Raw genomic sequence first — 13,932 nt, forward strand, 5'->3', positions numbered from 1 at the left:
GATTTTGAGAGTATTTCTTTGTGGGTGAATAGGATGAGTGGGGAACATCCCACAGGGCTGGGGAAGGAGTGTCAAGGGAGTCGCATAGATCCAGGAGTGAGACAGCCAGTGGTAAGTAACCAAAGGGGCAGATGAGCTTGACAAGGGGTTGGCCTTCTCTCAACAGCCTCTACTAGATCTATTCAGTCTTGCCCTTCTTGTGATTTTCTCTGGCATTTGTTCTGACAGTTATCTCAATTCTTCACTCACTTCCCACACCCCTAGAGTGTATCTGCCAGATTAGTAATCGCTTGGTTAGTGATTACTAGTTGCTTCCTGCCTACTTGCTGAAAAGGTTTCATCGAGGGAGTGGAGGAATTCGGCATAAGCTTCTACCACCTTACAGATATCAGTCTCTAAGCATGAAGGAACTTAAGCATGAAAGAAAGGATTTATGAGTTCATCCAATAGTGAGCTAAAAATTAGTTGTTCTTGGGGACTTCCCTGGTGGTGCAGTGGTTGAGAGTCCGCCTGCCGATGCAGGGGACATGGGTTCGTGCCCCGGTCTGGGAAGATCCCACATGCCGCGGAGCGGCTGGGCCCGTGAGCCATGGCCGCTGAGCCTGCGCGTCCAGAGCCTGTGCTCCGCAATGGGAGAGGCCACACCAGTGAGAGGCCCGCATACTGCAAAAAAAAAAAAAAAGTTGTTCTTTCACTGAAAAAGTGATCTGTTATTTTAAAGAAAAGTAGAGTTGAACACAGGACACCTGGGTTCTCAACCCTAGGCTGTGACATTTCAGAATTTCTTGGGGGTGAAGACAACCTGCTGTTGGCTCCAGAATCCAGTTGCCCCTTGCTCACCTCAGGGAGCTATTCTATTTAGGAATCAGCCTGTTTCACAGCTGACTGCCATTATTATAACTACTGAGAAAAACCACTGTTATCTCTGTGACAACATCCTGAGGCTATGCCTGAAAGAGAATTCAAGTAGGGGATGAGAAGTTGGGTCAGATAGGTCTTTTCCAGTCCTTTCAGCAGGGCCACTTAGTTGCCTGGGGCAAGCTAACCCTTGTATCAGCTCCTGGACTGATACAGGCCATGAGCAGTTAAATCCAAGAGCCCCTAGTTGTGCTGCTTGGTGGCTGCGCATCAAATTAGTCTCTGTGCTGGTCCTTCTTTGAGCTAACCTTGTCCCTAAGGAGTAGGCTCTCACCTTGGTCCTTGTGACTGGTTCCAGTAACAGGCATTTTTTAGGTTCTTGTATCTGACTCTGACCCTGCTTTGGGATTGGAGTTCTATTTTGATCTCCTCAATTTCATGGAAATTAGAACCCAATCCTTAAACCCAAGTCTGCACAACTGGATCCTTACTACAAACTGCTACATCTCTGACGCCCATCATCAGTTTGCTTGAAACTTTACCTATTGCCAATGCCTGACTCCTAACAAATCACTCCGCTTTTGGATTTCCATGTGTTGACATTGTAGAACCTTCCTCCCACTCCTATAATTGTCTACATGAACCCTCTACTTACTGTCAGATTCCCTTGATAGCATGTCTTGCCTGCATTTTGGATTTTTTCTTTTTGGTGCCTATTGAGTGGACCTGATGTCCTGCCTTGTTCCAATGGGATTACTTATAGTCATTCTCAAACTTTAATGTTCATGAAAATCACCAAGAGTGCTTAGTAAAAGTGCAGGTTCTGGGGTTCCACCCTTAGAGATTGTGATTCAGTAACTCTGTGAAACAGGGCTTAGACATCTGCATTTAAACGTATATCCCTAAATAATTTTGAGGTAGATAGTACAAAAACCACAGTTTAAGACCCCTATTCTAGTTTCTGGGACTTGATCCTTCCTTAGGCTTATCCCATTACTAACCAAACTTGATTTTGACAGTCAGAAAGATTTTGACTTTTCCATAAGGAATTTCTGAATATCATAATCATTGTTACATTTTAGAATATTATTTTTGTTTCTGTTTTTCTGCTCATTAGAAACTTTACAGAGGTTCTTATACCTAGCTATTAAGTCATCCAAGCATATACCACAATTTAAAGAGTCCAGATTTTGCTCATGCTTTGGGCTCTAATTTCTTGTGGTAAAGATAACAGGGTGTTTTAGAAATGCATGAATCATTGTCTCCGTCAGCACCCTGCATTTATTTTAGGGCCATAGAGGAAAGTTCTTCCTCTTGGGTTTGGATTCATGCTTAAATATTGCCTCATCAATGTGCCTATGTATGCCATTATAGGAGTAACATAAATTCATGTATAGATGGCATAAAGATAATGGAGCTGGACACAAGAATTCTGGAGACAGGAGGAATCCAGGTGCAGAAGAACTGCTCTCTATTGTAAGGTATTGGCTTATATGAGGACCACCCTGGCTCAGATGCAGTATTCCTCAGATTCAGGTTAAACACTTTTGGAAAGAATACTTCATAGGGCATGTTGTGTACCTCCTATTCCATTGTATCAAGTGTGTGATAAGGTATATTCCCAGTGCCCAGAATTTGAAAAAATTCTGAGCAATTTTTTAACCCCTGGGTGTTATCAAGAAACTCAGGAAAAGATTTATGTTTCTGGCCAAGGTGGAGTAACAGGTACTGCCTGTTTACCCTCTCACCTGAAACAACTGGAAAATAAAACAAAGCAAAATACACAAGATAATGTTTTTTAGACCTTGGACATCAGGCAGTAAAGGACATTGATTCTTGAGAGACAAGAAACAAATGAGGTAACCCTATTATTGCCAAAGATTACTGCTTTGAGGGAGTTTCCAGGTTGTGGAGCAGGAAGGGGAAATCTAGGTGGAGCTCAGCAGAATCCCTGGGTTGAGGAGATGGAGCTGAGAATCGAGGGGACCTAAGGAACCTGGAGTTCTCATGACAGAGTATTGAAGAGGAGAGAACTGCACAGAGAGAGAACTCTGGATATTTCCAGAGGTCCTCTTGAGTATTCAGATTACTGATTGGTACATGCATGTGAGGAGACTGCCCAAGACTGGGGAAAAAGCCATCAGAGAGGATTAGAGGGAGCAGTGGCAGCACTCACAGAGGTCCAATAATAGTGCCTGTTCTTATTAGCCAGACCAGAACATCTATAATTCATAGAGTATTGGAGAGAGTATTTAGGATCTTGTTCAGTAGTGGGGAGTAATCAGTAGTCAGGGACTAATCATTGATCCTGCCTAACAAGCAAGATCTAAAATGATCAAATGGTTTCTGAGGAACTTAACTATGTCATGAAATAAAACTCAAGAATATATAAGGAAATACAAAAATACTCATCTCGCAACAAGGGAACAGTCACAATGTCTAACATGCAAATGAATATTCCCATGCATTCAAATAAGCAAGAAAATCTTACGCATAATGTGGAGAGCAGTCCATCAAAAAAAACCAAGTTAGAACTGACACAGATATTAGAATTAGTAAAGAAGGACATTAAAAATTATTATAATTGCATCCTATCTATAGGTAGATACTTAGAATATGGTTTTATTTGTTTGTTTTTTGTGGTACACGGGCCTCTCACTGTTGTGGCTTCTCCCATTGTGGAGCACAGGCTCCAGACGTGCAGGCTGCAGACACGCAGGCTCAGCGGCCATGGCTCACGGGCCTAGCCGCTCTGCGGCATGTGGGACCTTCCCAGACCAGGCACCAACCCATGTCCCCTGCATTGGCTGGTGGACTCTCAACCACTGCACCACCAGGGAAGCCCAGAATATGTTTTTTAAAAGGCACAAATTAAACGTCTAGAGGTGAAAATTATGTCTTAAATAAAAAATACACTAACAGCATATTAAATGTTAAAGAAGAAAAGATTCATGAACTTGACTGCACAAAATACAAGCTATCAAAAATGAAACACAGAGAAAAAGAATTTATAAAACTGAGTCAGACATAAATCATACCTTACAGCAATTACATTAAATGTAAATGGATTAAATGCTCCAAGTGAAAGGCAGAGGTATGATTCAATTATATGCTGTTTACAAGAGATGCACTTTAGATTCAAAGACACAAATACATTGAAAGTAAGAGGATGGATAAAAGATACACCAAGAAAATAGTAACTAAAAAAGAGCTGTAGTGGTTATACTAATATCAGACAAAATAGACTTTAAGACAAAAGTGTTACTAGAGACAAAGAGGGATATTTTATGATGATAAAAGGAAGATATCAGGAAGATATAATAATTTATAACATTTAGATATATAACAATTATAAACATATATGCACCTAACAACAAAGCCTGAAAATACATGAAGTAAAACATACAAAACAGAATTGAATGGAGAAATAGATGATTCAGCAGTAATAACTGGAGACTTCAATATCCTGTTCTCAATAATGAATGAATAGGGCTTCCCTGGTGGTGCAGTGGTTGAGAGTCCGCCTGCCGATGCAGGGGACACAGGTTCGTGCCCCAGTCCAGGAAGATCCCACATGCTGCGGAGTGGCTGGGCCCGTGAGCCATGGCCGCTGAGCCTGCACGTCCAGAGCCTGTGCTCCGCAATGGGAGAGGCCGCAACAGTGAGAGGCCCACGTACCGCAAAAAAAAAAAAAAAAAGAATGAATGAATAACTAGGCAGAAGATCAACAAGGAAATAGAAGACTTGAACAACGTATAAATCAATCAGGCCTAACAGGCATCTGTAGAATACTCCACCCCCAAAACAGCAGAATACATGTTCTTCTCAAGCCGACATTGAATATTCTCCAGGCTAGACCAATGATAGGCCACAAAACAAGCCTCAGTAAACTTAAAAGGGTTGAAATCAACAAAGAGCATTTCCAACCACAATGGAATTAAATTAGAAATTAATACCAGGAGGAAATTTGGGAAATTCACAAATGTGTGGAAAATAAATAACACATTCCTAAATAATGAATGGGCCAAAGAAGAAATGACAAGGGATATTAGAACATATTATGAAATAAATGAATGTGAAAGCACAACATGCCAACACTTAAGGGTCAGCTAAAGTCATGCTTAGAGGGAAAGTTATGGCTGTAAGTGCCTATATTATAAAAGTAGAAAATCTAAAATCAATATTCTAATTTTCCATCATAAGAGAAGAGCAAACTAAACTCAAAGCTAGCAGAGGAATAAATAATAAGATAAAAGTGGAAATAAATGAAATAGAGAATAGAAAAACAGTAGAGAAAATCAATGAAACCAAGATTTTGTTCTTTGAAAAGATCAATAAAATACAAACCTTTAGTAGACTGATAAAGAAAAATAGAGAGAAGCCTCAAATTACTAAAATCAGAAGTTAAAGAGGGAATATTACCATTAACCTTAGAGAAAAAAAAGATTACAAAGGAGTACTATGAATAATTGTATGTCAACTAATTAGATAACTTAAATGAAATGGACAAACTGATTCAAGAAGAAGTAAAAAAATGTGAATAGACCTATAACAAGTAAAGAGATTGGATTAGTAATTTAAAATTTCCCACAAATCCCAGGCACAAACAGCTTCACTGGTAAATTCTACCTAACATTTAAAGAATCAATTCCAGTCTTTTACAAACGATTTCAAAAAATAGAAGAACTTAATCTGTAACACTAGTATTATTCTGATACCAAAACCAAAGATATTGTAAGAAAGTAAATTTTCAGATCAGTATCCCCTGTGAATATAGACATAAAAATCCTTTTAAAATACTAGCAAACTGAATCCAGTCATGGAATAAAGGGGTACACCACGAGAAAGCGGTGTTTATCCCGGGAATATATCCAAATTTGGTTTAATATCTGAAAATCAGTGTAATACACCATCTTAATAGAATGAAGCACAAAAATACATTGTCATCTCAGTTGATGCAGAAAAGGCATTTGACAAAATCCAGCAGTCTTTCATGGTAAAAACAGTGAAAAAAGTGGGAATAGAAGAGAACTTCCTCAGTCTGATAAATAAAGGGCATCCATGAAAATCCCACAGATAAGTAGCACCATATTTAATGGTGAAAGACTGAATGCTTTCTTCCTAAGATCAAAAATGAGGTAAGTATGTCAGCTGTCACTACTGCTATTTATCATTTTACTGGAGATACTGGCCAGGGTAATTAGGCAAGAAAAAGAAATAAAAGGCATCCAGATTGGAAAGAAAGAAAGAAGTAAAATTATTTCTATTTGTAGTTGACAAGACCTAGCAAGGTTGCAGGATATAAATGAAATTCTGCAATTTTTTTTTCTTTCTTTTGGCTGTGTTCGGTCTTCGTTGCTGTGCACGGGCTTTCTCTAGTTGTGGTGCATGGGGGCTACTCTTCATTGTGGTGCGCAGGCTTCTCATTGTTGTGGCTTCTCTTGCGGCGCATGGGCTCTAGGCGCATAGGCTTCAGTAGCTGTGGCACATGGGCTCAGTAGTTGTGGCTTGTGGGCTCTAGAGCTCAGGCTCAGTAGTTGTGGCGCACGGGCTTAGTTTCTCCACGGCATGTGGGATCTTTCCGGGCCAGGGAAATCCGTGTCTCCTGCATTGGCAGGCAGATTCCTAACCACTGCAAGTGACAATATGCAAGTCAGTTGTACTTCAATGCACAAGCAATAAACAATCTGAAAATGAAATTAAGGAAACAAATTTACAATAACATCGAAAACAATAAAATAGTTAAGAATAAATTTTTAAAAAAGAAGTGCAAGACTTTTTCATTGAAAACTACAAAGTTTTGTTGAAAAAAATTGAAGATCCAAATAAATGAGAAGACATCCCATGTTCCTGGGTTGGAATACAATATTATTAAGATGGAAATACTCCCCAAATTGATCTACAAGTTCAATATAATGCCTATCAAAGTCTCAGTTGGCTTCTTTTGAAGAAATTGTCAAGCTGATCCTAAAATTCATATGGAAATGCAAGGGACCCAGAATAGCTAAAATAATTCTGAACAAGAATAAGAAAGTTGGAGGACTATACATCTTGGCTTTAAAACTTACTAGAAAGCTATGGTAATGAAGACAGTGTAATATTGGTACAAGGACAGACATATAGATTAATGGAATAGGGTTAAGAGTCTAGAAGTAAACCCTTCCATTTATGGTCAACTGATTTTTGACAAGGATGCCAAGATAATCTAATAGAGAAAGAACACTCTAGATGCTCACACTTGAAAGAATAAAATTGGATCTCTACCCCATACCCACGCAGAAATTATCTCAAAATTGGTCATAGACCTAAATGTCAGAGCTAAAATGATAAAACTCTTGAAAGAAACCATAGGAGTAAATCTTTGTGATACTGAGGCAATGGTTTCTTAAATACAACACCAGAAGTACAAGCAACAAAAGGAAACTAGGTAAGTTGAATCTTTCATGCTTCAAAGGACACCATCAAGGAAGTGCAAGACAGAATTATCTGGCTGTCCAGTGGTTAGGACTCCATGCTTTCACTGCTGAGGGCCTGGGTTCAGTCCCTCGTCGGGGAACTAAAATCCCGCAAGCCGTGTGGTGCGGCCTAAAAAAGTAAGGATGAGAGTGATAAGATAGTACTAAAATAAAAATACTGCCAAAATAGAATTTGCTACCCAGAAAAAATCTCTTTAAAAAACAGAGGCAAAATAATAACTTTTTCAGAAATACAAAAGTTGGAAGTATTTATCACCAGTAAACCTACACTACTAGAAAGAAAGTCTAAAGGAAGTCATTCAAGCAGAAGGAAAATGGCACCAAGTGGAAATATGGATCTACACAAAGAAGTAAAGAACACCAGAAATAGTAATTACATGGGTAAATATATAAGATTTTTTCTTATTATGTAAATCTCTAAAAGAACTGACTGTCTAACAATGTGTTGTGGGGTTTATAGCATAGTTATAAGTAAAACACATGACAAAAAAGGTAGGAGCAAAGAAATGGAAGTGTACAATTTAAGGCTCTTTTATGTAAACTGATATCACTGGAAAGTACACTGTAATTAAAGATGTATACTATAAACACTAAAGCAACTACTAGTAAAACAAGAGTTTAGCTAGTAAGCCAACAAAAGAGATAAAATGGAGTAATAAAAAATATTCAGTACAAAAATAGGCTGAGGGCTTCCCTGGTGGCACAGTGGTTGAGAGTCCGCCTGCCGACTCTCAACTCAGGGGACGCGGGTTCGTGCCCCAGTCTGGGAGGATCCCGCATGCTGCGGAGCGGCTGGGCCCGTGAGCCATGGCTGCTGAGCCTGTGCGTCCGGAGCCTGTGCTCCACAATGGGAGACGCCACAGCAGTGAGAGGCCCGCGTACCGCAAAAAAAAAAAAAAAAAAAAAAAAGGCTGAAAAATAGGAAAAGGGAAAAAAGAATAATTGGGACAAATAGGAAATAAATAGCATTCATTAATTACTGTGGTTGTTTTAATGTATGTCCAAAAATTTTTGAGTATTCCTTTCTCCAGAAAGTGAAGCTCAATTCTCCTCCCCTTAAGTGTGAGCTAAACTTTGTGATTCACTTCTACCCAAGAGGGTATGAAAAGGGAAAAAAAAAAAAAAAAAAGTAACTTTTCAGTGGAGAAACATGGCAGACACCACCTCAACCAAATGATCAAGATTTACATCAGCAAAAAAAAAAAAAAAAAAGATTTACATCAGCAGTAAGTCATGATGACACAATGCACCTCTAACATGATGTGATGGGAAGAGTACTTCACTTTTGTGGTAGACTTCCTCAAGATCCATAATCCCAATCTAATCATGAAAAACATCAACCAAACCCAAATTGAGGGGCATTCTACAAAACACCTGATCAGTGACCTTCAAAAATGTCAAAGCCATGGGAAATAAGGAAAGACTGTGAAACACAGAAAGACAGATTGGAGGAGACTAAGGGGTCATGACAACTAAATGCAAGGTGATAGTGGACTGGATCTTGGAAAAAAGGGCATTCGTGGAAAAACTGGTGAAACCCAAATAAAGTCTGTTGTTTAACTTAAAAAAAAAAAAAAGAAAAGAAATGGCAAGATGATAGACTTAAACTTAACCACGTCAGTCATTAAAATGAAAATAGTCTAAACACCCCAATTAAAAGGCAGTGATGGTCAGATCAGATTAAAAAACTATGACCAAAGTATATATGCTGTTTACAAGAAATACAAATGAAATATAAAGACACAATTAGGTTTAAAAGTAAAAGGATGGGCACCCGCCCCACAGGGGTGGGGAGACTCAGCCCCTCAGGTGGGCAGAGACCAACCCTCCCGCGGGGACCTGTAGGCCGCCCCTGAGGACTCACAACAGAGCCCAGTGCAACTCTTGTCCTTGGGCTGGGTGCCATGGACGCCTTTATCAGCTTCACCAACCAGACCCAGGGCCGGGACCAACTCTTCAGAGCCGCTAAGTACACGTGCATGTTGCTTAGATATTTGTTAGAGCCTAAAGCTGACAAAGAGGAGGCTGTTATGAAGCTCAAGAAACTGGAGTCCAGTGTGAGCACTGGCCGTAAATGGTTCAGACTAGGCAATGTGGTACATGCTGTACAGGCGACTTAGCAGAGCATTCATGCCACTGACCTGGTGCTCCGCGTATGCCTAACATTAGCCAGCCTGAACCTTGTGATTTATTTCATCTGTGACCCCATCATCTTCGTGAGGAGTGCAGGGCTTGCCTCTGGCATTAACAAAGAGAAATGGTGAATGTGGGCTGCACGCCATTACTACTATTCTCTTCTGCTGAGCCTGGTCAGGGATCTGTATGAAATCTCCCTGCAGATGGAACAGTTTGCACATGACAGGGCAAAGAGGGAGAAATCACCATCCCAGGATCGTCTTGGGTATAGCGTGGCTAATGAGGAAACAGAATGGCTCCAGTTCTTTCTTCTTCTCTTATTCCGATCTCTGAAGAAACATCTTCCCTTGCTCCTGGACACAGTGAAGAACTTCTGTGATATCTTGAACCCTTTGGACCAGCTGGGGATCTATAAGTCCAATCCTTGCATCATAGGCCTTGGAGGTCTCGTGTCCTCTATAGCAGGCATCATCACTGTGGCGTATCCTCAGATGAAACTGAAGACCCACTGGGGTGGTTTCGGGCTGAAGACTAGTACCTGCTTTCAAGACAACCTGTTAGTGAAATGGACATTTGCATTAGGCACAGCCATGTCATGCTGTGCTTACGGACTTATTCACATGAGCGCTGAGTGACCTGCGATGTGAACAGAGGGGCCAAGAACGGTGGAGGGGAGAACGTGAAGACTTATGTGTTTTCTAGAGCGCTGGAGTGACTCCTGAATTTCTGAGTATTTTTCCTTCATCTAACATTTATTGAACATCTCTTATGTGCATATTAGGAACTTACTGGTTGCTGAACGGATAAAAATTGAAAGAGAAAAATTGAAAAAGATCCAAACTAACAAGTGGACACTAATATAAGTGACTTTTGGGCCATGTGCCTCACTACTTTTGCCCAACTACAGTAGGACTGATACACACCCTCTCTCAGATCTAGTAGAGGCCCCCTATTCTCTGATCAGTTACCCCACTTCCTCCATAGCTGCCAGTGCCAGGATAGAGGAGAGCTGGGCTTATAGCCTCTTAACTTGACTTTTACATCACTGTGCTCCTGTCCTTCCTCTGTCCAGTATTAAAATCAGAAGTGCATCAGGCACCTTCATAGTATAAATTGTGTCTTTAGGTAATGCAGTGAGGAAACAAAAAATCTGAAGCAGATAGAAACGACTTGAGGTAAAAATAATGTGGTAAGTCACAATTGATGCCTGCGGGTTTCCCTGTGACAGATGAGGAGACTGAGGTTAAAACTGAGGACAGAACTGACTCCCAATCCAGCGCTTTTTCCATATTTCACTGCCTTCCTGATTGAGTGGAAGTGCAAGACTCTCCAGAATACTGTGCGAAAATCCTTTTTTAGAACCTTTCTTGGTCAGTGGTTTATATTCTATTCTACAAAAATTAAAACTATATCTAGATCCACCAGTAGGATTGTTTATTTAAAACCATATAACAGTTTGGGCACTTATGCATTAATTTTCATCAAAATTTGTGCAGTTGAGAAATTTCACGAATACGATGAAAATCTACTATATTCTACAATAAATCAGAGTTCATATTTGTAGGGTGGTTGGGGGAGGTGGAGAAGACAGTAAGGGGCTAGTGAAGAGGACAGTAGAACGATGAGTCAATGCCACTTACTCGCGTTTCTACTTCTCATCTTGGATGTTGGGTTCTTATTTGTGATTACAGATCCTCTTAGTTGGAGGCAAGTGAGGTAGAGAAATAGGGTACCATCAGGTAAGAGGTCAGTGTCAGTCCTGCCGGTAAAGCCATCACATTGATCCGAATGGAAATGAGAAAAGAAATGTGCACTAAGTAAATTTCCCATAAATGTGATTGAGATTCTTAAAAAGTAGACTCACGTTCTTGGCTCTCTATTTTTAAAGTGACCAATCAAGATACGGGATTTCAGAAAGAACATTTTGGGAATTTTAAGAGAAATAAAAGCTGCTAGATCAGGGCAAATAAAAAATTTAACTATTTTTACTTTGTCCAGATCTTCTACTGTAATAAATTATGCCTAATAAATTTATAGACAAAAAAGAGTAAAAGGATGGAAAAAGATAACAATAATCAAAAGTAAACTAGAGGAACTAACTAATATCAAAGTAGATTTCAGAGCAAAGAATATTACCAGGGAGAAAAAAATATCATTTCATAGTGATGAAGGGATAATTCATCCAGAAAAAAAATTCAAAAATGTTATGCACATCATAATACAACCTTAAAAATATATGAAAAAAACTGACATAAATTAAAGGAGAAATCCAGAACTATAGTTGGAATTTTCAACACTCCTTTCTCAGTGACTCATAAGTAGGTAGAAAATCAATAAAAGTATAAATGACTTTAAAACCACTGTCAACCAGCCTGACCTAAATGACATTTATAGAACACTTCACGCCCCAAGTGCAGAATGCAAATTCTTTTCAAGCACATATTCTAGGCCAAAAAACATTTTTTCATTCATTTAAAAAGATTCAGACCATGTAAAGTATGTTCTTTATCCACAGTGATATCAAATTAGAAATCAGTAATAGAAAGATGTCTAGAAAAATCCTCAAATATATGGAAGCTAAATAACACACTTCTAACTCACTATGGGTCAGAAGAAGTCAGAAGGGAATTTAGGAAATATTTTGAACTGAATTAAAATGAAAATGTAACACATAGGATGCTGCTAGGGCAGTACTTAAGGGAAATTTATAGTGCTAAATACCTAAGTGAGAAAAGAAGAAAAGTTTCAAATCAGTAACCTAACCTTCCACCTTAAGAAACTAGAAGAGCAAATTAAATCCAAAGTATACAGAAGAAAGGAAATAGTAAAGATTAGAACAAAGATCAATGAAATATAGAACAGAAAAATAGAGAAAAATAAATGAAACCAAAAGTTGGTTATTTGAGAAGATCAATATAATTGATAAACCTCTAGGCAGACTGATAAGGAAAAAGAGATTTAGGACACAAATTACTAATACCAAGAATGAGAGAAGTGGCATCACTACAGATTATGCTGGTATTAATAAGGATAATGAGGGACTATTATGAACAACTTAGATACTAATAAATTCAACAACTTAGATGAAATAAGCAAATTCATTTTGAAAGACACAAACTATCAAAGCTTACTCAAGAAGAAATAGATAACCTGAATAATCCTATCTGTTAAAGAAATTAAATTTGTATTTAAAAATATTCCCATGAAAAAATGACAGGCCCAAATAGCTTCACTTGGGAATTCTGCTAAACTTTTAAGAAGAAAGAAATACCAGTTCTCACAGACACTTCTAGAAAATTGAAGAGAAGCGAACACTTCCCAACTTATTCTATAAGACCGGCATCACCCTGATACCAGAACCAGACAGACATTACAATAAAAGAAAATTACAGACCAATATTCCTCATGAACATAGATGCAAACATTCTAAAGAAAAAAGAACTCATAATTCTTTACTAAAAGCAAAACCCCAGTGCTTCTCTTAATTCAGTTGAGGTTTCTGGTAGAAAGCCACATGCATTTATATTTCTAATAAGTATGTAGTATAGATGTACACTTTGGTATTTGGTATTCCTAAAAAACTGATTCTAGTGAGGAAGCACTAGAACATAAAAAAGCCACAAACAGAAATGGCTTTGCCCTCTGGGGGACTTTATAGCTGCCTTCACTATGTAAAGGTAGTACACTGGCCACCTCTGGTTATACATCATTTAATTTTTTTGACACTCTGGATAGGATTTAACTTTAAGGTGAGCTTATTCTTTGTTTCCTTTGGCAATCACTTTAACATTTTAAAAATTCAGCAACAATTACCACTTGTAATTTCAGGGTTTTAAAACTCCTCCTATGACTTCTAGAATATTTAAAATTTATAGTATTTAGATAATATTTCACCCACCATTGTCTCATTTCTCCTGAAATTTGTCAAGGTTTGAAGTCATGAATGTAAAAGAAATATACTGTATGTATATTTTAAAAGTTCAATTTTTCAATGCTTCATTTCCTTCAGTGCTTTGTATTTGTTATGTGTATTTTTTCATGATAATCTTAACAGATAATAATCTTTACTCATAAAATTATGAACCAAATATGTTTTACTCATATATTGTTTTACTAGAAATATTTTGGTTAACTTTTGCATTCATGTCTGTCTATCATAAATCCTCAATTAATTGGGTTACTTAAAGGGTGTATACAGTGCTATCCTTGGTCCACAGAGGGCTAACCAGCTTTGTTATTTTTTTAATCTTTACGTTTGTTTTAACTCTTGTTCCTAACCACATGATGTGCTTTTTAACAAGTAAAGATTCTAGCAACATTAGTAAGTTCTTGCTGATACGTTTATTATTATAATCACTACTTTTAATTTTGAAACTCTAAACAGTAAATTAACCCACAAGATCATATGGGTTCTATGAAAAATACATTGCAATTTATTGTAAATATAGCATTACTATAAATA

General features: G+C 38.3%; 1 long non-coding RNA gene and 1 pseudogene across 1 annotated transcript in view; both read left to right on the forward strand.

Annotated features, from left to right (window-relative positions):
* Window positions 1-13,932, forward strand: part of LOC115802719 (uncharacterized) — a 90,150-nt gene that overhangs the window by 11,933 nt on the left and 64,285 nt on the right. The window lies entirely within an intron of this gene.
* Window positions 1-13,932, forward strand: part of LOC149744668 (peroxisomal membrane protein 11A pseudogene) — a 48,900-nt pseudogene continuing 34,968 nt past the window's right edge.

The sequence above is a fragment of the Delphinapterus leucas genome, chromosome 20, assembly GCF_059928025.1.
Source record: "Delphinapterus leucas isolate spDelLeu-1000000601 "Yukka" chromosome 20, BTC_Dleu_Yukka2, whole genome shotgun sequence".
NCBI classification, from domain to species: Eukaryota; Metazoa; Chordata; class Mammalia; order Artiodactyla; family Monodontidae; genus Delphinapterus; species Delphinapterus leucas.